This window comes from Pogona vitticeps, chromosome 8 (assembly GCF_051106095.1).
Source record: "Pogona vitticeps strain Pit_001003342236 chromosome 8, PviZW2.1, whole genome shotgun sequence".
Lineage (NCBI taxonomy): Eukaryota > Metazoa > Chordata > Lepidosauria > Squamata > Agamidae > Pogona > Pogona vitticeps.
In genome coordinates, this window is record NC_135790.1 from 12,728,919 (window position 1) to 12,755,849 (window position 26,931).

Genomic DNA, 26,931 nt, shown 5'->3' on the forward strand with positions numbered 1-26,931 from the left:
TGCCAGCAGTGGTGATTTTCAGATATTAAAATCTCCCTCATCCCAAAGCTGCCAAGGTTTCCCCAGGAAAGTTTAAATTCAATTCAAATTAAATACTAAAATAATCTGCTGATGACATTATCAGAATTTATGAAACACAATTTTGCCAACAGAATTTAAATCAATACATTTTTCAGCTTCTTAAGATCACTTAAATCTCACAACGCATTCTAACAGATAGACCAGAAGATGTTTCATTCTTCATTTGTGTAAAATATACATGGGTATATGTATATTTCCTTGCCAACAAAGGTCATAGCGATGTATGGAAGTGAGAGCTGGACCATAAAGAAGCCTGAATGCCAAATAATTGATGCTTCTGAATTGTGGTGCTGAGGAGGCTCTTGAGAGTCCCCTGGGCTGCAAGGAGAACAAATCTATCTATTCTAAAGGAAATCAACCCTGAGTGCTCACTGGAAGGATGGATCCTGAAGTTGAGGCTCCAATACTTTCGCCATCTCATGAGAAGAGAATACTCTTCATGACCCCATGGACTAGAGCATGCCAGGCCCTCCTGTCTTCCACTGCCTTGGTCAAATTCATGTTAGTTGCTTCAATGACATTGTCCAACCATCTCGTCCTCTGTCGTCTCCTTCTCCTCTTGCCTTCACACTTTCCCAGCATCAGGGACTTTTCCAGGGAGTGTCTTCTTCTCATGAGATGGCCAAAGTATTCAAGCGCCAGCTTCAGGATCTGTCCTTCCAGGAAGCACTCAGGGTTGATTTTCTTTAGAATTGATAGGTTTGTTCTTGCAGTCCAGGGGACTCTCAAGAGCCTCCTCCAAAACCACAATTCAAAAGCCTCAATTATTTGGTGCTCAGGCTTCTTTATGGTTCAACTCTCACTTCCATACACCGCTACTGGAAAAACCAGAGCTTTGACTATGCGGACCTTTGTCGGCAAGGTGATTTCTCTGCTTTTTAAGATGCTGTCTAGGTTTGTCATCACTTTCCTCCTAAGAAGCAGGGATCTTTTAATTTTGTGGTTGCTGTCACCATCTGCAGTGATCATGGAGCCCAAGAAAGTAAAATCTGTCACTGCCTCCATATCTTCCCCTTCTATTTGCCAAGAGGTGATGGGACCAGTGGCCATGAGCTTCATTTTTTTGATGTTGAACTTCAGACCATTTTTTGCACTCTCCTCTTTCACCTTCTGTAGCAAACAGCCCTACCCTCACCTGTCCATCACAGCTGAACAGTGGAGTGGGAGCCAATGAGCAGATGGAAGGCGGCGCCAAGGGAGAGGGGGCTGGATATAAAAGACTGGTGTATGGAGTCTGAGAGAGATTCTGGTAGTAAGAGACAGTGTGAAACTTAAAAGTCTACTAAGAGTGAGTTAGAGATCTGTAAGAACACTGAATGGAACAGAGTGTTAATAGAATTTTAAAGTCAAAGTAGGACTGATTCAAATACAAGTGATTAGCAACCTGTGATTTACCTATTGAATAGTAATCATATGTTAACTTCCCTGATCTAATAAACTGAATTAAGTTTTAAAAGTACACATGTCTTAATGATTAAATGGTATTAAGGCAGTAATACCTGGTGGCAGCGAAGAGAGAAGAAGAGTGAGAACCTCATGAAAGCCTGAGGGAATAGGGGCTTCAGAGGAGATCACCACATAAGTGGTGACCAGTGGTTGGGATACGATTTAATTCAGTAACACCTAGAAACAGAAAGGTTCCCAGAGCAGAAAAATATATTTTAGTCAGGTAACCTGAGTGAAAGGAGTGGGTAACTTCCTAGGGCTTTTTCAGGGGGAAAAAGCTTAGTAGGAAGGCTCCTAAGCTCAGATCTGGGGACTAAGATAGGGACAGGCTTTAAGGAAACCATTTCTAGATGGAGTCTACCTCAAGCAGAAACTGGGACCAGTTGGCTAGCTTGTCCTGAGCTCAAAGGACAGAGTTCTGAGGGGTCAAAGCGGAGACAAAGGGCAGAGAAGCTGAGGTGACCCAAATCAGCAAATACTGGAAAGAGCTAAAGCTGATATTTCTGTTTATTTGATGACTAGAGGCAGGGAGAGACACTTTGTCTCAGGAAGAAGGCCTGGCTGGGAGCCAGAGGTCTACGTACAGTATCTTAACAGTGGATGATCACTGGGGGAAGCAACTTTATTACAGACTCTAACTCACTGGATAGGAAAAAAAGTGTCCAGTCCAGCCTTTTGCATGATGTATTCTGCATGTAAGTTAAAATAAGCAGCCTTGTCATACTCCTTTCCCAGTTGTTCCATATCCAATTCTAACTTTTGCTTTCTGTCACACTCAGGAGATAGATAACGTGGTCAGGCACTCCCATTTCTTTAGTTTGCTGTGATCCACACAGTCAAAGGTTTTTGCGTAGTCAATGAAGCAGAAGCAGATATTTTTCTGGAACTCCCTGGTTTTCTCCATAATCCAGTGCATGTTAGCATCTATTACAATGGTTAAATAAAGCTTCTATTTCTAAATAAAATAAGAACAACTAAAATCTAAGTTAAGTAATCATTTTGACTTCTAAGCTGGGCTATTCACTCCCCCTTCTCCTCTTTTCAAAAGGCAAACCTTTTTTCTTACATTCTTACATTCCCGAACATGGACGAACCATCTTTTCACATACACAAACAATCATTTTTCTACATGTCTAAGACCTTCTTCTTCCTGACATTTTCTAGCTGTCAACCAATTAATTGCAAGAAGGCTTTACACAACTCTGCACCCATATTTCACACGAGACCCACAGGTATCTTATCTCACTTCCAATTAAGCAGTATTCTTGTCTGGTCTTCTTTCCAGCTTCTTCAGCCTTGGATTCTTATCTCTGTACCCAGCAAGTAGCTCTGCAAAAACACTCTCACACATCCCACTGCTTTTAACTCATTTTACACAGAACCTAACAGACTCCATATTTATATGACTATAAGTCCCAGTATCCTTCAGTTCATTATATGCCTTCCCTTGGAATTCAAATATCCAGGGTTTTATACAATCTAGCGTTTTTGACTAAACAAAGCTAGGTTACATATTTTGGCCTAGTATTCTAGCTGAACACTATGTTAAGGTTATACAATGTAATAATTTAAAAAAATCAAATTTTAAGCTTGCAAACTATCTAGCAAAAGCATGAGGTATGCAAAGTTCTAACAGCAGCAATTGAATATAGAACTCTGTTGTAAATGCAATTCTAGGAGTCTGAAAAATAGAACATAACAAGTTAGTAGCAAAACAGTAACAATGCACTCTGGTTATGACCAGGAACCATTGGAACAGAAAAAATATCTTTAACCGTCTGCCAGTCCATGGTACATTCTGGACAGATTGTCAGCCAAGCTATTCATCCTGCCAGGAATGGGCTGAATTTCAAAGTCAAAATCCTGTGAAGTTAAACACCAACACAAAAGCTTTTGATTATGAGATTCCGTTTTCTGCATCCAGACCAGAGCATGATGGTCAGTCTGTAAAATGAATCTGTGGCCCCACAGGTATGGTCTCAAACAGCTCAAATATCAGACAATCGATAGCGCCTCTTTTTCAGGTACAGAATAAGCTTGTTCACAAGGCAAAAGCTTCTTGCTGTAAAAAGAAATAGGATGTAATTTTCCATCAAAATCTGCCTGTAACAAAAGAGAACCTAGGCCCCATTCTGAAGTGTCTGTCTGTAAAACAAAAGGCATAGCAAAATCAGATGGTATCAGAATTGGAACAGTCATCATTTTAGCTTTCAAGGCATCAAATGCTCTCTAACATTCTTGAGTCCAATTTACTTTGATAGGCATGTGCTTTTTAGTTAACTTTGTAAGAGGTACAGTCAAATCACTAGTTAGGAATGAAACATCTATAATACCCAACTAAGCCAAAAAAATGACTGGACCTATTTCTTGTTAATAGGTACAGGCCATTGTTGAATACTGTCAACCTTAGCTTGAATTGGTTGTATCTCACCTTGACCAATTTGATGGCCTAGGTCAGTGATGGCGAACCTATGGCATGCATGCCACAGCTGGCACATGGAGACCTCTCACTTGGCACCCAAGTGGAGCACTATCCCCCACCCCACTCAGCCGAACCTCAAACTGCACAATTATCAGCCACCTCTCTCTGCTTCCTTGGTTGTGGCACTTGTAAATCAGTTCTTTTAGAGATCGGAGATAAGGCCGCTTTATTGTTTACTGAGAACAGCCCAGGGCAGTCAATCTGGCTTGTGAATGACTACTTCCATCAGAGATGGAAAGCTGCAATTAATGTAGGAAGGTAGGTGCAAGAGAGGAGATGGGTGGATTCATCAGCTTGTTTAAATGTATGTAGAAAATTGAAGGAGGGTGTGTGTGTATCTATGAGAGAGAGAGACTGACTCAAAACCATGAAAAAAGGAACTGAGGCAAGAAGGATGGAAGGCTTCAATTAAGGCGGGAAGGAAGGTGTGAAAGAGGGACAGGTGGATTCATCCGCTTGTTTAAATGTATGTAGAAAATTGAGGGAGGGATGTGTATGTATGTGTCTATGTGTTTGCGCGTGGGTTACAACTTGCAAACTAAGCCCGAGGATGCATGATCCCTGGTGCAGACTAAGATATATCCACCTTCTTGAAGGCAACTACTGAGCAGAAATCATAGCTGAAAGGATGGCCTATGCTAGCAACTGGAGATGGGGAGTATGTCCTTATTGGTTTTATTGGTTCTCTCAGTAACTTTCAGTACCATCAACTATGGTTATCTTTCTGGGATGGGACTTGGAGGCAGAGTTTTATAGTGGCTCTGGTTCTCCCTGGATAACTCAGAAGGTAGTACTGGGACACTCCTGTATGACACCTATAGGGTCCCTTCAAGGTTCTATTTTGTTTCCAATGTTATTTAACATCTACATGAAACCACTGGAGAGATTGTCTGGGGTTCTGGAGTTTGGTGTCACTAGTATGTGGATGACAGCCAGCTCTATCTCTCCTTGCCATCTAAATCTGAGGAAAGCTGTTATGGAGGTAGATTAGTGTCCAGTGTCAGTAATGGAGTGGGTGAGGGTAAATAAACTGAAACTTAATCCAGAAAAGATAAAGGTGCTCCTGGTTAGTAAAATGGCAGATCAAGGAACAATGAAGCAGCCTGTGCTGGATAGGGTTACACTCCCTCTGAAAACACAGGTATGCAGCTTGGGGGAGATACTGGATTTGCCTCTGAATGTGGATGCCCAGGTTTTGACAGTGGCCAGGAGCACACTTGAACAATTAAAACAAGTGTGCCATCTGCACCAATTTCTGGAGAGATGTGATCTGGCCATGGTGACACATGCCTGGCTGGATTACTGTACATGGTGCTTCCAACAGAACATGTCAGAAAACTTCAGTGGGTCCAAAACAGATTAGCTAGATTGATAAGTGGGGCTGACCACAGAGAATCAACCTGTTACAGCAGCTGCACTGGTCATTTTGGGGCACTCCAGTGGCTGATGATCCATTTTGGGGCACAATTCAAGTACTAGTTTTAACCAATAAAGCCCTAAATGGCTTGAGCCCAAGACCACATCTCTGTTTGTGAGCCTGCTCATGTTAAGATCATCAGGAGGATGCTTTTTATTAGTTCCACCACCTTCACATGTGTATTTGGTGGGGACATGAGAGAGGGCCTTCTCTGTTGCTGCTCCCAGACTCTGGAACTTCCTCCCACAGGAAGCCAGGCCAGCCCCATCATGTATGTCCATCATCAAGAAGGCAAATACCTTTCTCTTCAGCAAGCTTTCCCTGAGTGACTGGCCCCCTTAGTTGCCAGGGTGAGTTAAATGGATTGTTTTACCTTACTGCTTTGAATGTGTTTTGGTGTTGCTTTTTGTATTTGTATAGTTACTATTATTAACATTAAATATTGTCTTTTAATGATGTCAGCTGCCTTGGGTCCTTTTTAGGGAGAAAAGTGGAGTATAAATGCACTTGGATGCTCTGAATATTGTGTGGGTTTTGGGTATTTTCTACCTTGCAAAATTGGTTTGCAGCCACAAGCAACAGAATCATTGCACTGTTATATGTTGTTATGCTGGTTTTAAATGATATATAAAAAAGAAAAATATTATTGGATGTACAATATTAGTGTCTTGAGATCTGAAAGCTGATACCAATACAAGAAATTCATCAGGGAAAGAAAAACTTTGTCCTCCTGTCTAGCTCAACAGGGCTGACTTGAAAGTAACACACACTTTTATGATTAGAGCCTGCCATCTGCTGGATGAAGATGATATGACATCATAAAATATTGAAAACTGTTATGTGTGCTGCATAAAATGGAGGTTTTTTAAACTGCTTTCTGATATTTGCTATATGGCTAGAAAGCACAAATGGTACCATGAAAACAATAAAAGCTGATAAGCCATCTGACTGAAGCTTATGCAGATTGAAACATTGGGAACTTCGGGATGAACAGATGCTAATAGATAGAGATTGTGGGAGCTTCATAGGTAGGTGTTCAGAATGGGGGATTTAAATCCTACAGGGGATTTAGAAGAACCGATGCGCTGGTTTATTATGCCCATATGAAAGAAAGGGGAAGATGAAGTTATTTGTAGATGTGTAAGTTTTGAGGCCTGGCATGCTCTGGTCCATAGGGTTATGAAGAGTCGGATATGACTTAACAACTAAACAGCAATAACATCAAGGTTTTGAGGGATTAGGCTGTAGTTTAGTTAAATTAGATATTTTGGGGGAAATTGGTAATTTTTGTGCTATGATGGTAAAGTGAAATGGTCAAAACTTAAAGAGTTTTAACTTTGAATGTTAAGGGCCTAGGAATTGTTTTTTTTTAAAAAAAGAAAAGAATTGAAGCAATGTTAAATGCTTTGTAGAAATACAAAGCAGATATTGTACTTCTACAAGAAAAATGCAAAAAAAGATGGTGTAAATGAACTTACATTATCATGGGCTTATGGGAACTCAAAATCAAGAGGAGTGACAATAATAATATACAAATAATGTGATTCAAGGTGAATAAAATGAAAAAGGGTAAAATGGACAGATATTTATGGGCAGATAAGGTTTAATGGACAAATGAGGTTTAACCTTATGGGCAAACAAGGTTTAATGAGAGGAGAATATACATTAGTTAATATATAATAAAGAAACTTTTTCACAGAGAGGTATTTAAAGAATTAGAAGAGATGCTGAAGAGTTTTGTAAGTTGGCAGGAGATTTTAATGTGGTAATGGACAAAAAGAAAGATAAACTGAATTTTACAGTAGGAGAGAGAAAGAATAATATTACTAAGGCAAGGATTTCTGTGACGAAAATGGCAGAAATATGCAAGCCTTTATGAACTTAAAATAATTTAAATGTGACCAATTAAACAAAAACTATGTTTGCAATTTTTCTGAAATTATACATATACATAAAAATTAAAGCTGTGTTCTTCACTTAAAGTGTAGAAGTGCTAGTACTGAAGGAAGCAAATGAAGATTTTGAGAGTAAAATGGCTATACCTGGAATAGTTTTCATCAACAGCAGAATTACATTGGATGATCACATGCATCTTGAGATTATGAAAGTCAAAACTGTCAGCAATCACGGAGCTCAAAAGCACGCGTGAAAGCCTGGACAGAGAGTAATCAGGAGTTTGCACACGCTAAAATAGCCTGAGGGAATCCTGGAGCTCAGCTAGCCGTGCTACAACCCTCCTTTTTACAAGTCTGCCCGCATAAGAATACCCTTGTACTCTCAGATATTACTGAAACAAAAACATATGGGCTTTGTAGACCTTAGACTTAACTAGCATCACAGGCAGGACTCCTGAAGTATGCTAGGCCGAGGCAGAACTCTCAGATGACCCTAAGACAAGTGTTACTGTTCAGGAAACCAATTGATTTTTATAATCAGTATTTTATTAAAAAAAAAATAAGCATGTTATTAGGTATCAAAACCAAACTAAGCCAAGCAAGTAAATAAGCATTGTGTTAGTTATTTACAACTCTGTAGTGATGCAAAGAAAACATGAAAAATAGAAAAGTGTTCAAAAACCTTACAAGAATACAAAAAGCCATTAAAAAGAATAACAACAGTTCCAGTCAAGTAATTCATCAGGAAAAACAAAATAAACCAAGCATGTTATAAATAGGCTATAGTCCTCAGTGATTCTGTAGAATAAAAATCCTGTACCAAAAAGAAAAATCCAGTAAATGTCTCATTGTCCTTACAAAATTACAAGAGCATAGTCCATATGAAGTATTCCAAAAATAAGAGTTCATAGAGAAATAATCCATAGTCCTTAGGAAAAAGCCCATAGGTCCAAGGGTAATCCAGTATAGTATAAGGATCAGTCCATATAGAGAGTAGTCACGATAGACTTCAGGGTAAGTCACGAAAGACATTAGAATGAGTCCCGAATGACTGAAGAGTCGGTCTTTAAAGACAATGTCCGTAGGCAAAAAGTTCCTTTTTCAAGAGTAACTGGCAAGGGCTTATCGCACCTTCCCACGATGTCATCCAATCAGAGTTTGTTACTAGGCAAACAGTCCTGTTGCACCACATGACTTCTTTCCCATACACACCAGATGTTATTTGGGTACTGTGGTTTAGCAAAGAGTCACAACAATTTCCATCTAATCACACTGAGTCCTTTTCTCAGGCTATCAGAATAACATTCTCTCTGTTCGCCTAGAAAACAACCTGTCAGCATAACATAGATACTTCATACAAAGAAACAAGATGGAACTTCTCTTACTCATTTCTTAATTACAAACCCCATATTCCTTACAAGATTTTAATTCAAAAACCCATCTCATCACAAGCCCCTGGAAGATTAATAAAATTTCTGAATAATTTGAGTTCTAATTTTGATAACTGAATAAGATGAGATGCCATAATTAAGCATTAACAAAATAGAGAAAAATATTAACTTCAACCTAAAGTAATACATTTCAAATGTGCTTCTAAACTAGCAAAATAATTGATACATGAGAATCATTATAATCACAGTATTTGCAATACATGAGAGAAAATTGCGTTAGACCCTTCTACTAGTCTGAAAAACAGAAGAACAAACATGTTAATTGGTTATGCTAACTAATTAAATACATCACTCTGCATATGCTCAGATAGCACTCCAGTCATGAAACAGTAAAATAGTGAAACAATGGTTAACATAATAATAACTTGGTAAACTAATATACTGATATGAAGTAATAATGGATAAAACACTCTATGTATGCTCAGGAACATTGTAATACAGAATATCAAGAAAATTAAACATCAGATTTTTACAATTCTAGCCAGTTTCTCCCCTTGCATCTTCACTAAACATTCTAGATAAACTGTGAGCAATCAAGGCCTTGTTTCCAGGCAGATGTTCAATGTCAAAATCATATTTTTGCAATCTGAAATGCCATTGCATTAATCTTGGGCTTCGATGTCTCTGTCTCTCTAAGAAGGTCATAGCAATTTTGTCTGCTTGAATAACCACTTTCCGTGTACATACATATATTCTAAAAACGTTAAGAGCCCACAAAAATGAATAAGCATTTCCCTCCTGACAATTATACTTTCTCTCTCTCTCTCCTTCAATTTTCTGGCCACATAAGCTACGGGGTGTAAAAATTTAGTATTATCTTCTTGTAATAAAATAGCGCTCAGACCTTTTCCTGAAAAAGCAGTTTGAATTATCATGGGTTTAGCAAAATCAGCTGATTGCAAGATTGGTTCTGTTATAAGTAACATTTTTAAAGACTCAAAAGATTGGTTACATTCATGTGTCCACTCCATTGCAACAGATTTTGATTTCCTTATTAATTTCTTTAGAGGTGATACCAAATTACTGTAACCATTAATATACCTTTGGAAATGGTCAACTAATTTAAAAAATACCAAAATCTATTCTCTTTCTGTAGGGACAGGCCAATCATTAATAGCTTTCACTCTGAGATACTCAGGTAGAGGATAATTAGGCCCAATCCAATATTTTAGGTAGGGTACACTCCCTTCAAACCAAACACAATGATCCATTTGAATTTTCAACCCTGCACTCCTCATTCTGCGTAATACTGTTTCTATGTGCCTTACATGTAACATCTGGTCATGGCTGTGAATTACAATTTGATTTACATAGGCAAATGCATAATATAAATCACCAAGTAACTCATTAACCAATTTCTGAAAAGTAACATAGATATTTTTCAATCCAGGTGTCAACTTTCTGACTTGGTAAGTTCCCCTAGAGCAAGTAAATGATGTATAGGGGCGATGTTCCTCTTTAATTAAAATCTGATAAAGCCCTCCTTTAATTCCAACCACAGAAATGAATTCAGCGTTTGCCACAATTTCAACTAATGTGTCAACATTGAGTGTAGGAATAGTGTCTGATTCAGTGAACTTATTCAGCTGGCTAAAATCTAATTCCACCTTAAGATCAGAATCCTGTTCGCCCTGACAAATTGAAACAGTATTGAATATAGCTGTATGACATGATTCAAGAACTCCTTTTAGAAATAAGATCTTCAACAGTTTCAGTCACTAAATTGACATTAGTCCCTTCTATGACTACAGGAATAGAAACAGCAGCCAAACCATCTTTAACTGTAATAGAATGTTTCATCATATTAGTCTCTCCAGGTGAATCAGAGAAAACACCTTGGTAATGAACTAACACAGACTCCAATATCTGTTCTGTGCTAAACTGACCAATGCCTTCAATTCCAACATCTCCCTCATCACTTTCTCCACCTTGCTCATCATTTTCTTGGTCTACCTCTGTCACCACAGGTACAATGTCAGGAATCTCTTGGTCCAGAAATGCAACACACCTGAAAACCCGTATTGCTGACTTAGCTGTGCTATCAGGTTTGGTCACAAGAGGCCGCTGTTGCACCAGGTTTCCCCCGGGAGCTCTCTGCACAGCCTCAGGAATGCTATTAGGCGTAATGTCATCCTCTGTTTGTTTGTTATTATTTATTTGATTTATACCCCGCCCATCTGGTATGTTCTACCACTCTGGGCGGGAATTTGGTCAATTCCCGAATCGTTCCCAAAGTCATATTATTGTTCAAACAAATATTAGACATTCCAGAATCAATACTAGCTCCCACAACTTGGAGATTAGGCTGGTTAAGATCCCCTTTCCTGTCCAAAGGCCTCGAAGGAAGTATCAACTTTGGTACAGAGCCAAGTTTCCCAGACATGATTCCAGTCTCTGGAGAAAAATCATCACTTTGTAATTCCAACAAGTTAGCACTTCCACATCCACTGGTTGTGTTAGAAACAGACTCACATCCTGACAAGTTTAAATGCAGTTTCTTATCTTGAACCAAGTTTACAGGATTAGCAACACATTTTCTTGTACCATTAAAACATTGTGAAGGTCCATGCTGCACAGCCTCCTTACAATTAACTCCTCCTGTAGCATTATGCAATGTCTCTGGTAAAGATACTTTATCTCCTTCGGGCTGCTTTGATGTGTTCTCCCCTCTTCTAATTAGTCCACCCCCATGGACCATTGCTTTTCTGCCAAGTTGCCATGAAGTCCAGGGAATGCCAGCCAACCTCACCGTGTCCATTTTCACTGTCTCCCCTGGGCTAAGAGAAGGGGGGTCGTTCACCTCCTCTGAGTCAAATGTGGGGGTTCCAATTGACATAACTGGACTAAGAACGGGGGGGTCGCTTGAGATCTGACATGCATCAAGATCTACTGGCACAAGTCCTAGCAAAGGATCAAGCTGAGTCTCCATTACATCATCCTCCTGGCATCTCTCCCCCTCACGAATTCCTTCAGATCTCACTGTTTCCAGTTGCTCAGGCAACTGAGGAACTGTAAGCTGTTCATTCTGATCTGAAATAGTCACTACTGCTGGGCATTCTCCCAAGTCCGGGAGCGAATGAGATTCTGCTATTGCTTCTAAGCAAAGACCTTCCGGAAGCACTTCCTCCCCCTTAGCAGGCAAACCCACAGTTCCAAAACTAATTCCAGAGTTTCTCACCTGTCTTTGAGAAAGACCTGGGGGTTGGGCTGCGATGCATTCCAGTGCGCTGACATCCTCCAGTGCTCTGCCAGATGTCAATTCATCAGCGGAGATAGCTCCACGGGGTGACGTCTCTCCTTCCTGCCGTCTCTCTGCCTGCGACCCCGGAGCCAGTAAATCCTCTGTTTGGATGGGTGATAGATTGCCGTCTCCTCTGGAATGCTCAATAGAACTCCACTGGGCTTCATTAACTCCTTACTCACAAGCATTTTGAACTCCAGGATAGCTTCCAAGTGTCTGAAGCATCCCGTTACTGGAACCTCTCTTGCTCATTTCTTAATTACAAACCCCATATTCCTTACAAGATTTTAATTCAAAAACCCATCTCATCACAAAAACTCCTTCTGTTGTCCATCAGTATGCTCTTGTATCCGGAGAAACTGTGTTTGACATCAAAAGAGGTTAGAGGGGAAAAACTGAAAAAAGCCAACTCATTTAGAGAAAATTCTGGCTATTCTGTTATTCAAAGTACTGAATAACACTTTTTAAAAAAATTCCTGATTCCAAACTGAGCACAGCTGAGGAATAAAGCTAAGGCAGACATAGGAAGCTTGCAACCAGAGCAAGCAAAATGGTGGAGCAAACAGGAGTTTCCCAGGGGAGGCATAGGAAGGAAAGGTCTACTGGAGGAAGGAGACCAAACAGACAAAGGCAGACAGATGAGTGTTGTTGTTGTTTTTTAGGAGTAACACCAGGAAGGGACCTGGAGTAACCTCTAGGAATTCAACAGACAGAAACACTATATGCTCAGCATAAGAGCCATGCGCTAGGCTCTTAAGCTGAGCCATGGCCACTGGTCCCATCACCTCATGTCAAATAGAAGAGGAAGATATGGAGGCAGTGACAGAAATTACTTTCTTGGTCTCCATGATCACTGCAGATGGTTACAGCAGCCACGAAATTATAAGACCCCTGCTTCTTGGCAGGAAAGTGATGAGAAACATCAACAGCATCTTAAAAAGCAGAGACATCACCTTGCCAACAAAGGTCTGCATAGTCAAAGCTATGGTTTTTCCTCTAGTGATGTATGGGAGTGAGAGCTGGACCATAAAGAAAGCTGACTGCTGAAGAATTGATGCTTTTGAATTGTGGTGCTGGAGGAGATTCTTGAGAGTCCCCTGGACTGCAAGGAGAACACACATATCTATTCTAAAGGAAATCAACCCCAAGTGCTCACTGGAAGGACAGATCCTGAAGCTGAGGCTCCAATACTTTGTCCATCTGATGAGAAGAGAAAACTCCCTGGAAAAGAACCTGATGTTGGGAAAGTGTGAGGGCAAGAGGAAAAGGGGACGACAGAGGATGAGATGGTTGGACAGTGTCATCAAAGCTACCAACATGAATTTGAGCCAACTCCGGGAGACAGTAGAAGACAGGAGGGCCTGGCATACTCTGGTCTTTGGGGTTATGAAGAGTCAGACATGACTAAACGACTAAACAACAAAGCTAGGCTTAAGAAGAGGGTGTGACAAAGCAGAAACAATTTCTTTGAACTTTTGTACTCAAAATGGAGATTTAATAAACATTTTCCCCACATTTGATATTATGTTATCTACATTAAGCTAGTTTAGTTTAGTTTAGTTTTATTATTATGCAGTCATAGACCCGAAAATACAAAAATAAACACATATAAGATATTCAGAATAAGTAAATTGTTAGAACATATCAGCAGTATATAACTTGAGTCATGTAGTTGTCTTAATATAACATTTTACGAATTCTTAAAACTGTGAATAAAAACTTAGCCACCAACTGTGTTATTAATTGGTTCTCTCCAGACAGCAAAAACTTCAAGTAGTCTGTGTGAAGTATACTAGTACATTTATACATTATTGGGTAGAGATATTGGTTACATTCAGACCTATATAAGCTACATTCTAAAATGGTGTGTGCCAAGGACTCAACTGTTTGTTCCCCACAGGGGCATATCATTTCTCTATAAGGAATGTTATTAAAGCACCCTTTTAACAAGGCTGAGGGAAAGCAATTAAACCCAGCCCTTGAGAAGACAAAACAATACTTTGGAACTGTGATTTGATATAGATGATTTGCTCACTTGGGAAAGTTAAAATTAAAACCAAAGTACATTGGTGAGCAGGTCCTGTCTGCACAAGCTAGTGAATACTGGAGATCTATGTCTTTAATGTGTTGTACAAGCAATGACTTGGTACTATCATAAGGCTGACTCAGAAAGAAGTCCATAGCAAAGCCTAAAAGATGTAATTTGTCAGTAAATCCCTTATGCCATGAGCTGGCAAAGACATCTTTTTGTAAATAATATAAATACCTACTGGTTGTGGGAGCATATACCACCTTCAACCAGAATAGGAATGCATACAGCTAAGCTTGAAATTCCACCAATTGAAGGCCAGCCTCCAAACACAAAGCAGCTGAAGAGACACATCTTGGCATGGTGAATAGGAGTCACAACGAGTTTGACAGAACACTTTCAACTGAGGGATTGAAACCATTTATCCAAATCACAATACCATACAGGAGCTGTGTAAGAATTTTATATTTAAACTATTTGTAGAGCAGCAGGGATGAACTGCCCACCGTGGACATAGTGGTATCATCTTTGCTTGTGTTATTAGCCACCTGCACTGCTGCTTGTCTATGGTGAGACCAGGAGAGGGTACGTGAGAAGACAATTCCCAAGTATTTAAATGTTTTAACTTGCTCTATATGCTGGCCCTCAATAACCCATTCTTTAACTTTACTATGCCTAGAGAAAACCAGTATTTTGGTTTTCTCGAAGTTAATTGTTAATAGGTTGTTCCTGCAGTAACAACCTATTAATGCATGTAGAATTCATTTAAGACCAACCTCTGATAGTGACATGATAACTGCGTCATCTGCGTATAGTAGTAAGGGCACATTGATTTTGGTCACTTTTGGGGGGTGAAATTCAGGTGCCGTGCAGCTTTTATGGAGGTCGTTTAGGTACAGATTAAATAATGTAGCCACGAGAATACAACCTTGGTGAATCTCTCTCTTTACCTGAATGGGATTTGATAGATTCCCATCGAGTCCACATCTTACCGTAATTGTGGTCTGTTGGTAGAGACTTCTGATAAGATATAATAGCCTCTTATCAATCGAGGAAGAGTAGAGTTTTTTCCATAAATTTCCTCTGGCTAGTTGCTTTGAATCTCTGTAGCCACTCATGAGCAAGATATGTGATTATTGTGATGATACTGAAGGAGAGTGGGATTTGTAGTCTGAAAATAAAATGGAGTCTGATGAGTTTAAAGTGGAATGAGTTGAAGGCATTGGAATGCAGTAAAGGCTGGGAGACTGTTTTTCCTAATTTACAGCTAGGCTGTTACAGAGTGAATCCTGATAAGGGTGCAAGGATGACAGAGGCCAGTGTGAAGGCTGAACACATTCCAATCTAATTGTTAAAAAGATAACACACCTGTATCTTCATGAGAAATTGGGGTGGAAAGTGATGTTATGCCTCTGAGAATTAATTGGTTTGCAGCCATGAAGAAGGAGGTCCGAGGAATGTAGAAAAGATAGAGTAAAGGAGGTGTAGGTGTCTCTTGGACCAGCAAGGTTGGGCTAAATCCAAAGGAGTGGAAAGACCACTAACTAGCTACTATAAAGGTAAAGGTTCCCCTTGACAATTTTTGTCCAGTTGTGTTCGACTCGAGGGGTGGTGCTCATCCCCGTTTCCAAGCCATAGAGCCAGCATTTTGTCCGAAGACAATCTTCCGTGGCCACATGGCCAGTGCGACTTAGACACGGAACACTGTTACCTTCCCAACTAGCTACTATAGAGAAGTCCTATTTAACTGAGCTGTTGTGAGTTCTGAGGAATCACAAAGCCCATGTTTAAGTATTTTCAAAGTAATGAGTAAAGTGAAATATTTTTCAAAGGTCAGACTTGTCCAAGGCACAGATGCTATGCACTGCTGAGGCTTGAGGACTTACCTCAGTACAAAGTGATAGATTTGGGGCCTAAGAGACAGGCGGGAACGTGACAAATTGGTGGCAGAGCACTGGGATACAAAGCAATCAATTGAAAAATTGAATGGGCTTGAGTTTGAAGATGTTCCTCGCTAGGAGGGGTTAGGTTCTGTGGTAAGAAGTGATTACCCATTAGAGTCTTGTGGAAGACTTAATATCAGGGCTTCTGAACCCAGATCTGGAGAATCCTAAGATAGGGAAAATACCTACTCGAGAGAAACCATTTACCTCAGGATTTACAAGACCAAGTGGCTAGCTCAAAATCTGGAACTCTTGAGGGTAAAGAGCAGCAACGGATGGAGTAGAAGCCCAAGTCAGAATATATCTGAGGTGATAATAAAAGCTAGAAGTAAAGAAAAGAAAAGCAGAAAATTGTTCTTGTGTCTGGAGACAAGAATTGCCCAGACAGGGAAATATTGTGGCAAGGGTTGTGAGCTTGGGAGTTGCCTAGGCAATCTGCTAGGAAAAGCACAAGCTAGTTATAAGGAAAGCCACTGGAAGAAAGGTCCTTTTGGATCTGGTGAGGGAAAAGGACCAGTCCAGCTTTATAAGAAATTCTATTATTTATGCCTCCCAAAGGAAGTAAAAAGTTGGTTATGGAGGCACAGGGTGAGCTCCAAGATGCTGAGGGAAATGGGAACTCTCAAATTCAAAGTGAAGAAGAAACTGAGGGTTCAGTAATAATTGCCTCAGAGGGAGAAAGTATCCAGAGCTCTGAAGAAAAATGGAAGCTAGAACAAGAATTTAAACTGAAAAACCAATTAGAATTGGAAAAAGAAAGAAAAACAATTAGAACTGGGGGGGAAATCAGAGAACTTGAAAGGAAAAGGGCATTTGAGCTAGAACTGGAAAAAGAAAAGACCAGAGAACTTGACAGGAAAGGGGAATTTGAGCAAGAAACCAGGAGAAGGGTATCTGAGCAAGAAACCAGGCAAGGAGAAAGAGAAATACAGTTCCAAATAGAGATGAAGAAACTGGAGTTAGCTGCTCATTATAATAAGAATAATAATTCCAGTGTGGTAAATCCCTCAAAAATCAACCTAAACAAATTTCCTCAATATTGAAATGGAGGTTGTACAGAATCTTTCCTGATTTCTTTGGACAGAGCATGTTGGGACTTCAGGGTTAAAGATGATGAGAGGATGATAATTTTAAGGTCACAGATAGGGGGAGTTTTATCTGAGATCTATTCACAGATGCCTCTTGAACAAGATGGATTTTGAGGCTTATAGAAAGATGGTGTATTCCAGATTTGGGATTAATGCAGAGCACCTCAGAAGAAAATTTTGCGCAATTACAAAGAAACCTGAGGAGTCTTTGGCTCAGCTTAGAGCACATTTAATTCAATATTTTAATAGGTGGTAGGAGCAAGAAAATGTCACTTCCTTGGAACAAATGAAAAATCTGTTTGGATTGGAACAATTTTATTCAATTTTGTGTTATCTGGTTAAGGATAAGGATCCTAAATATGTTCTACAAGGGTCTGAATATGCTGATCCCATTAGTGGGATCAGAGATCCTCAATTTATTGAGGTAAAAATTGGTAGAAAATTGTGGGATGACAATAAGAAATCCCAATCTGGGAAAAATTATCTCAGTCAGGCTTAAGCGAAGGGAAACAGTTTTAAAATGAAACCCTCATTCCCAGAGCAAAGTCTCCTGAAATCAAATAGTTCTGAAGGAAAAGTAAATAAAACCCTTTATGCTAAATATAAGGCAAATAAACAATGTTATGCTTGTGGTGAACAATTTGAAACTCAAAGGAATAGGGATTTCAGTCATCCTAAAAGTAGAAATTACAATCAGCCTGAAAAAGTATTTCAGCCTTCGGCAGCTGAAGCCTCCAGCAGCCCTGTTGCTAAGGGAATGGACTTGGCAGAGAGCCCAGAACTTCCTGAGGCTAAAGTGACACCGTGGTTTTTTATCAAGTGTGATCAAAATTTACTAGAAAGCTCATGAGAAATAATTTTTATAAATGGCAAGAATTATCTAGGCATTAAAGATTTATGCTCACAAATAACTATTTACCATCAAGATAGGCAGAGCCGGGGCATCATGGAGAGCGGCGGAGGTGGCAGCCAAGGGCTTAGTGGATTTGGCGGCCGCCATGTGAGGGAAGGACTCAGAGGATGCTGGAGGCAGCATGGTTGCGTGTTCACTTAGCTGGGGTGTGTGTGGCGCGGTTGGGTCTTTTCTCCTCCTTGTGATGAACTGATGGAGTTGCACTGATAATCCCGGAAGCCATTGCAGGGGGTGGTGGAGGGGGTGGTGTCAAAAACCTGGGCCTGCTGATAGAAGCAGTGGCCGCTGCCGCCACCACCAGGCAGGAGGAGCTCCTCCTCAGCTCCCCTCAGGTGGAGTGGATAGAGAGAAAACATTGGAAGGGAGAGGAAAAAGTATTCAGTGAAGAATGAAAAGAAAGAGTGAAGACTGTGATGATTTGTGTTTTTATGTGTATTAGAATGGGATATGTAGTCCTAAGATTGTCCCAATAGCATCCATTTTGATTTAAAGTCTGCTCTGTAGTAGGAAAGTTTTACATGCTGTTTCAGAGAAGCTTCGCTCTCTGGTTATCTCGTTGCTAAGATGAGCAGAGAGCAGAGACTTTCGTAGTCAAAATAATTCTGCCACAAAGTATGATAACAACTGAAGCTCCACGAGAAAGTTAGGCGGGACAGCAAGACCCAGGAGGGGGTGTTCCTTATGAAGCATTCTGGGAAGAAGAAGGAAGTTGGTGTGGAGTTGGAAAAAGATGGAGTTGGACTGAGAAAGGGCAGACACGTGCCTTTTCCCATAATGGACTATTTTTCCTACCATGGACTGATGGAAGTCAACTGGTTTTCATCTAGCATCAACCTATGAAGACCCAAGACACGTGAGATGGACTATGTTATGCTTTTTGTTAGTTAGCATTATTTATTTCTTTATTTTTCCAGCTGGAGTGGGGGAGTGGAGTGTTCCGTTGGTCTTGATATGAAAATGTACCTACTAAACTATTTTACTATCAACTGAATTCTTTTCTAAAGCAATTCTTTTCAATAAAGCAGTAATGATTAAATCTGCATGTATTAGTTCTTGCACAGACTAGCTGAATGTCTAATTGGCCACGTGTGTTTGCTACCAAAGATTTAGAGCCAGATTATTCTGAGTATAGCTCATGGATTTGTCTGTGTGTGTTGCTTTCTTAATAAAGGAGATTGGCTTTTGAGGAAGGGGTTTAGACAGGACCTGGCTGAGATCTAAGTGGCTCTGCTCAGCAGTCAGAGGTTTGTCTGGATTTCGTACTCATCCCAGTCTCCGGCACCCCCATAAATCTTTTTGGAGATAAGGGGCTGCTTACATGGTTGGCAGCGGTGACACGAAACACGGGCTTTGATTTATTGTGTTTACTTTGGCTTAAGTTGAAAGCAGCAAGCATCTCGATGCATGTGCTTTTCACAACTGGAAAATCCCAAGCCTTGGCAAAGGGGTTTCTTCCATGCTATTTACTTTGAAGAGCTATAAATTAGCTATATTGCATTTTTCTTTTAAGCTAAGGGTCTTAATGAAAAGACTTAGCTTTAAGCCAAGTCTGTAAGAACTAATGCTTTGGTTATGTAATTGGGCTGTTTAATGAGTGGGCATTTTCATGCAAGTAAACGGTCGCCCTTCTGAAGCTCCAGGGTAGGGCTGTTTTCTGCCAGAGTGTTTTATGGCTTTGCCCTCACCCTACAGTTTCGGCTACAAGGGCAGGGAGAGATTTTTCCTTTTGGGTCAGCTTGGCGTCTGCGTTAGTTGCAGCTTGCATGGAGCAACACTTAGAAGGAGAAGAATTTTTGGAGTTGCCTGGAGAGCAGTTTGTGACTCAGAGGACAATTAAGATTAAGGGATTGCGAACAGGTGGAATTAAGTACAGTCTCACAACTGAGGATATCCAGGACCTACTTAGATCTGATCCAGATCAGACTTGGTCTAAGTTGCAACAGATGGATCAGGCAGAGGAAATGGCGAGTGCCAGCACTCCAGTAGGGAGGGGAGTGCCAGTCAGAGACATTTCTGATGGAACAGCAGGAGCAGCAGCAGCAGCAGCAGCCGGTGCTGAGGGTCCTGATCCTAACAAGAGTCTATCACCAGTGGATAAGTTAACCCTTATGTTTGCTGATTTTGTTGCTTGTCACACTCAATCTATTCATAATCAGAACATTGCTGATGAGTTATTGAAGCAGTACAGAGAGAAAAAGGTGGAGCGTTTGGTTAATGAGCTGAAGGAAAAAGAGGAGTTTAAGAACTCAATAGCCAGTGTTGATAGAAGCAATCTACCTTACTACCATGATGGCGATGATATCTTATCATTTTTATCGTTATATGAACAAGCGTGTAGAGATCTTAGGATACCGGAGGCCTGGTACCTCAAGCTATTGCGTACCCAGTGTTCTGGGCAACTTGCCAACTTAGTAGCCAAATTATTTGATGAGGACCCTGACTGGCCTAGTTTTAAAGAGGTGGTAAAGAGAAAATTTGGTTTTACTTCGGAAATACTGAGGCAGAACTTTAGAAAACTGAAAAAGCAGCCTAATGAGTGTTATTCTGCACTAGCTGACAAAATAGAACATCTAGGTGATCAGTGGTTGAGCTCCTTGGGCGCCAGTACTTTTGAGGATTTAAGAACTGCGTTGTACATGGAGCATTTTCTTAATTTAGTGCCTTCAGAAATAAGGAGTACTTTGTTGGAGAGAGGATACAAAGACTTGCAAACCCTTGCTTTAAAGACTGATGAAATTCTCTCCTTTAAAATGCATGAACCTGCCGTTAGGGCAAAGACTGCATCAGTAGTACCTAAGAGACAGAGTCAGCCTGAATTTAGAAAGTCTTTTTCTCAAGAGCCCAGGCAAAGTTCATTTGAGCAACGCAGGAGCCTAGCTCCTAGTCAGAGTAAAACGCCTCTTAAATGTTTTGAATGTGGTGGCTCTCATCTGCGACGAGATTGCCCAAGGTTGAATGTGCCAGCTAGCCAAGTTAAGGAGCCAGCTAGAAAAACACCTGTGCCAGCTCCACGCAGATCTAAAGCAGGCACACCCAAGATGGCGTATGTAAGTTCTGTGCCAGCGGGAACTCAGCAAGTGCCAGCTGCCAGTAATGCAGTTTCTGTGCCTCACCAGTCAAGCATTGTGCCTTCACAGAGTCAGGAAGGAGTTAACCTAACGGTAACCCCTTCGCAAGCCAGTGGAATGCAGGCAGCAGTAAACCAATATGTGCCTAGAGTTTTGGACTTACAAATTGCTTCAATTTCCTCAGACATTGTAAAAGAAACAGCATCAGGAGAGAAATTTTCTGTTATGGATCCTGATTGCCTAGTACCAACTACACAAAGGGACTGGGCAACCCGCACATTTTCTGAAGTGGTTTTTCTACACACACCTGGAGGTGATATGGCTTTAAGTGCTTTTCGTGACTCGGGTGCCGACATTTCTTCGATAAGCAGACATTTTCTAGACCCCACCTTCATCTTGAACAACCTGAGGTGTCCAGTAAAAACTTATGGGTCTATAGAGACTGATCAGCATTTCATTCCTCTAGCTTATGTAAAAATTACCTACAAGTCCTGGTCAGGTGCAAAACATATTTTAACCCATGAGGGAAAACCTGATTTTCTTCTTGGGAATGATCTTGCTTTTTTGGATCACATGCAGAGTCAAAATGCAACTTCGATGTCGGTAGTTACGCGTTCTCAAAGTAGGGAGATGCATAATCCTGAACTGGAGCCGGAATCCACTGAGGATAGCTCAGATGGAGACCTTACCCAACAGCAGCCTCTTGTGACCAAATCTGATAATGCAGCTAAAACTGAAACTACAATAGAGGAGGTGATACCTAAGGGATCAGAGGACTTTAGACTGAAGCAACTTAATGATCCCTCTCTAGCTTCTTTGAGGTCACAAGCAGACAACTATGCTGAACGTCCTGCGCATCAGCAAGTTAGTTTCCTGTGGGGAGAAAATGGACTTTTGTACAGAGAATATTTCCCCAAATCCAACTTGGATGCCCAACCTGTTCAACAGTTAGTCGTGCCTACTGAATATAGACTGAGAATACTAGAAATGGCTCATGACCATCCGAGTAGTGGGCACCAGGGAATACAAAAAACCCTAAAGAGAATTTCTCAACATTTTTACTGGCCTGGTATTACAAAAACTGTAAAGGACTATGTCAGTTCTTGTGACTATTGCCAACGCACAGGCCATCAAACTGACAAGGTAAAGGCCGAAATGCAGATTATGGAAATTCCTGACCAAGTGTTCCAGTGTTTGCAAATGGATGTGCTAGGACCTTTTGTTCCTACTAAATCTAAGAAGAAATACATCATTTCTTTCATCTGTTCTGCCAGTAGGTGGATCGAGGCCTACGCTATTAGCAACCTGACAGCTACCACCATAGCTAGAATCATCGTGGACTTGTGCTCGCGTATTGGAGTACCATCCAAAATAATTTGTGATCAAGCAGGAGCCTTTACAAGTGAACTTATGCGTAAGATCTGCGAGATAAGTGGAATAACCATCAGTTTTAGCACGGCCCATCATCCTCAATCTCATGGTATGGTGGAAAGAGGTCAACAAACTTTGCTTAGGATGATTAAAGCTTTGACCCAAGAATATGGAAACATTTGGGATGAGCTTTTGCCTTTTGCTTTGTTTGCTTACCGTAGCTCAGCTCATTCTTCACTAGGTGGCTTTTCTCCAAGTGAGGTGGTGTTTGGAAGAAATCTACAAGGACCATTGGACTTCCTGAAATCCGATTGGGAAGGTGTGGTTAAAAGTAGTACTGTGCCAGTTGCTGATTTTGTCAGAAAACTTCAAGAGAAACTCTTGGCTGTCCAGGAGTTGGCCAGAGACAATTTGTTGGACGCTCAAGCAAGTCAGAAGTTCTTCCATGACAAGAGATCCAGACACAGAGAATTTTCTGTGGGTGATTTGGTACTTGTTCTGAACCCACTCAGACCTTCTAAGTTAGAAGTTGTCTGGGAAGGTCCAGGTGAAATTGTTCAAAAATTGGGAAATGTCAATTATCTTGTCAAAATGTTGGATTCTAATAAGAAACCTGTTCTTTACCATGTCAATAGTTTGAAACTGTACAAAGATAGATCTGCAATGGTTTTTCAATGTCATGCTGAATATTTTCATGCTGCAAATGAACCTATTGATATGTTGTCTGAATTGCAAGATGCAGGTACATGGTCTGATAATTTTGTTTTAACAGGTACCGTTGATCAGAAAGAAAGGTTGTTTCAAATTTTAGAACAATACCAAGATGTGTTTTCAGATAAACCAGGTTACACCAAATTGATCAGTCATGTGATAACTACTGAGAACAATGCCCAGCCCATACGGTCTAGCCCATATAGAGCAATTGGTAATCATGCTATCCAAATTGAACAAGAGATACAAAAGATGTTATCTTTGGGGGTGATTGAACCGTCATTCTCCCCTTGGGCTTCTCCGGTGGTTCTGGTGCCAAAACGTAACGCTCTGGGTGAAATTCTCGAGGAAGTAAGATTTTGTGTTGATTACAGAAAGTTAAACAGTGTTACTGTTCCAGATCCATACCCATTGCCTAGGATGGATGATTTAATTGAACATCTTTCAAAAGCTAAGTTTATCAGCATTCTCAATCTAAAGAATGCTTATTGGCAGCTCGATTTAGCTGAAGATTCACGAGATAAGACCGCTTTCATCATGCACGTGGGAACTTTCCGTTTCCGCAGATTGCCATTTGGTTTGAAGAACGCCGGTGCGTCATTTCAAAGGATGATAGACAAACTTTTACAAGGTTTACCTTTTGCAAGTGCTTATCTTGATGATGTTGCCATTTTCAGTTCTGATTTTGATTCTCACATGTCTCACATTGAAACTGTTTTGTCCAGACTTCAGCAAGCAGGACTGACAGTCAAAGCCAGCAAATGTCAATGGATGCAAGGAAAAGTCATGTACTTAGGTCATTTGATTGAGCAAGGAGAAATTCAGACTTTGCAAGCTAAAGTACAATCTATTAATGATTGGCCTATTCCAAAAACTAAGAAACAGGTACGCTCGTTTTTGGGCCTAGTTGGCTACTACAGAAAATTTATTCCTGATTTCTGTCATTTGGCTTCACCTCTGACAGAGCGCACTAAGAAGAGACAGCTTGTCAAGGTAAAGTGGACACCAGAGTGTCAAGGTGCCTTTGATGCTTTAAAAGCTAAGATTATGGATGCACCTATACTGAAATCCCCTGATTTTGACAAACCATTCATTTTACAAACAGATGCCTCTGAATTAGGACTTGGAGCCATTTTGTTACAGCAAGGAGAAGATGGGAACCTTTACCCTATCTCATACTTCTCTAGAAAACTCTTGGATAGAGAGAGAAATTACGCAGTACCTGAAAAAGAGGCTCTTTCTATATTTTGGTCTCTCAATTTACTTAGACCTTACCTATGGGGGCGTAAGTTTACACTCCAAACAGATCACAGAGCTTTAGTTTGGTTACAGAAGATGAAATCTCACAACCAAAAATTGTTGAGATGGAGTCTAGCATTGCAAGATTTCGATTTTGAAGTTCAACACACTCCTGGAAAATTGAATGTAGTGGCAGATGGTCTTTCTAGAATGTACTGTGAAGATTCTTATGAACCTGAACGTTGAAACAATGTATTCAACAGTGTGCTATGTTTCAGTATTGTAATAGTTAATCTGTAGTTGAATTTTGAGATATAACCAGTTAATTACTTTGAATTACTTTTTAGTTACTTTTGCTTGATTTCTTAAAATTAGATCAGATTAACTGCTCTGGATTTTAACGATAATCAGGGGGGGCATGTGATGATTTGTGTTTTTATGTGTATTAGAATGGGATATGTAGTCCTAAGATTGTCCCAATAGCATCCATTTTGATTTAAAGTCTGCTCTGTAGTAGGAAAGTTTTACATGCTGTTTCAGAGAAGCTTCGCTCTCTGGTTATCTCGTTGCTAAGATGAGCAGAGAGCAGAGACTTTCGTAGTCAAAATAATTCTGCCACAAAGTATGATAACAACTGAAGCTCCACGAGAAAGTTAGGTGGGACAGCAAGACCCAGGAGGGGGTGTTCCTTATGAAGCATTCTGGGAAGAAGAAGGAAGTTGGTGTGGAGTTGGAAAAAGATGGAGTTGGGCTGAGAAAGGGCAGACACGTGCCTTTTCCCATAATGGACTATTTTTCCTACCATGGACTGATGGAAGTCAACTGGTTTTCATCTAGCATCAACCTATGAAGACCCAAGACACGTGAGATGGACTATGTTATGCTTTTTGTTTGTTAGCATAATTTCGTACTCATCCCAGTCTCCGGCACCCCCATAAATCTTTTTGGAGATAAGGGGCTGCTTATCCAAGTCCCAAGAGACAGTGCCTTTCTTATTCAGTTTTGAATATACAGCAGCATCACCAGCCCCATCACTGCGACCATGGGAGATAACATCAAATAGGTAGCCTCCTTCAGCATGACCACCACTATTTCTCAGGGGAACAATGCAACACTAGAAGGAGCCCTCCTGTAAGACGCCAGAGAGCAAGAAGAGACCGATTGTCTCAACATAATTCCATTAGTCAAGATGAAAACTACCATCATCCTTACGGACAGCAACAAGCAGTAGAAGAACCCCGAGCCTTCCACCCACCAAATGTATCTTCCCGTATGTTGCATCCAGCTGCTCATCCGCCACAGCAGAATGCAGTGATGGTTGACATTCACGAACAGGGCACCGTCCCTGTTTCGTACACTATGACCACAGTGGCACCACATGGGATTCCACTTTGCACATACCAGCTTGCAACAAACAGGTGTTCTGTGGTTTTCAGTGGACAGCATCTTCCTGTCTGCAGTGTGCCTCCCCCTACGCTTCAGGCGTGTTCTGTTCAACACTTGCCTGTTCCATATGCAGCTTTCCCACCCCTTATTTCTAGTGAGCCACTTCTTTTGCATCCTCCGCACCTCTCCCCACATCATGCTCCACACCTGTCACCTCCAGGCCAGTTTGTTTCCTTTCAAATGAAGCAATCATGGTTGCCTCTTCAAAGGATAGAAAATGAAGTAGAATTGCTCGGAGACCATATTCCTGTGGGTGGCCCATCCACCAACATTGGCACCTTCAACCCCTCTCCAGTTCTTAGCACATGATCCTTTACACCAAGAAGTGTCATTTGGAGCACCTTATCCACCCTTTATGCCTCAGAGACTCACAGGACGCAGCTGATATCGGTCCCAACAGCCAATACCGTCACCTCCATACCATCCTGGCATACAGAATCATGGAAAAAAAATAAATGCTGTGAATCTGGAGTTGACCTCCTTTCAACTGCCATCTGAATTATAATGTATTGGGCGGAAATTGGCATTGCTTAACATTTTAGACTTGGCCTTTCTATTTTTTTTTCCAGTATAGAACTGTCTACACATAGTTATTGGTTTTTAAGAGATGCCATCCAGATATAATCCCTGAGGAAAACATGATATAACATGAGAAAATCTCCATTAAAGGGATTAGTTCTGTTTTGGTGATATTACCTATGGCCAATATATCAGTGAAGTACCATGGGTGGTCTGGTATATGGAAAGTAGCAGTGTCAGATCAAATATCAGTTCCTGGTTTGATTGGTCTAGCTCTATTTAAGCATGTGCAGAGTGTTTTAATGGTAACCTGCTCTCAGGGGAGGCAGATTGAAGCCACTGAGGAAAGTGCTGAAACTAGCAATGAAAGGCCCATTTTAGGGGAATGACTGAAATGAGGGAGACAGCTGATTTAGTGCTGTTGAGAAATCCTGAGAATTCCTCCTTTATTAAGGAACAGAAAGAAGATAGCTCTGTAACTGATTGCTTCGTTCCACTGACTCCTGAACATCCAGAGAGGTATTTTGTTGAAAAAGATTTATTGTACAGAGATGTTATACTGACTCCTCATAGGGGAGTAGAAGGTCCCCA

General features: G+C 40.7%; 1 pseudogene; it reads left to right on the forward strand.

Annotated features, from left to right (window-relative positions):
- LOC110071034 (E3 ubiquitin-protein ligase RNF38 pseudogene) overlaps positions 1-26,326 on the forward strand; it is a 46,954-nt pseudogene extending 20,628 nt beyond the window's left edge.
- Positions 26,327-26,931: the final 605 nt, after the last annotated feature.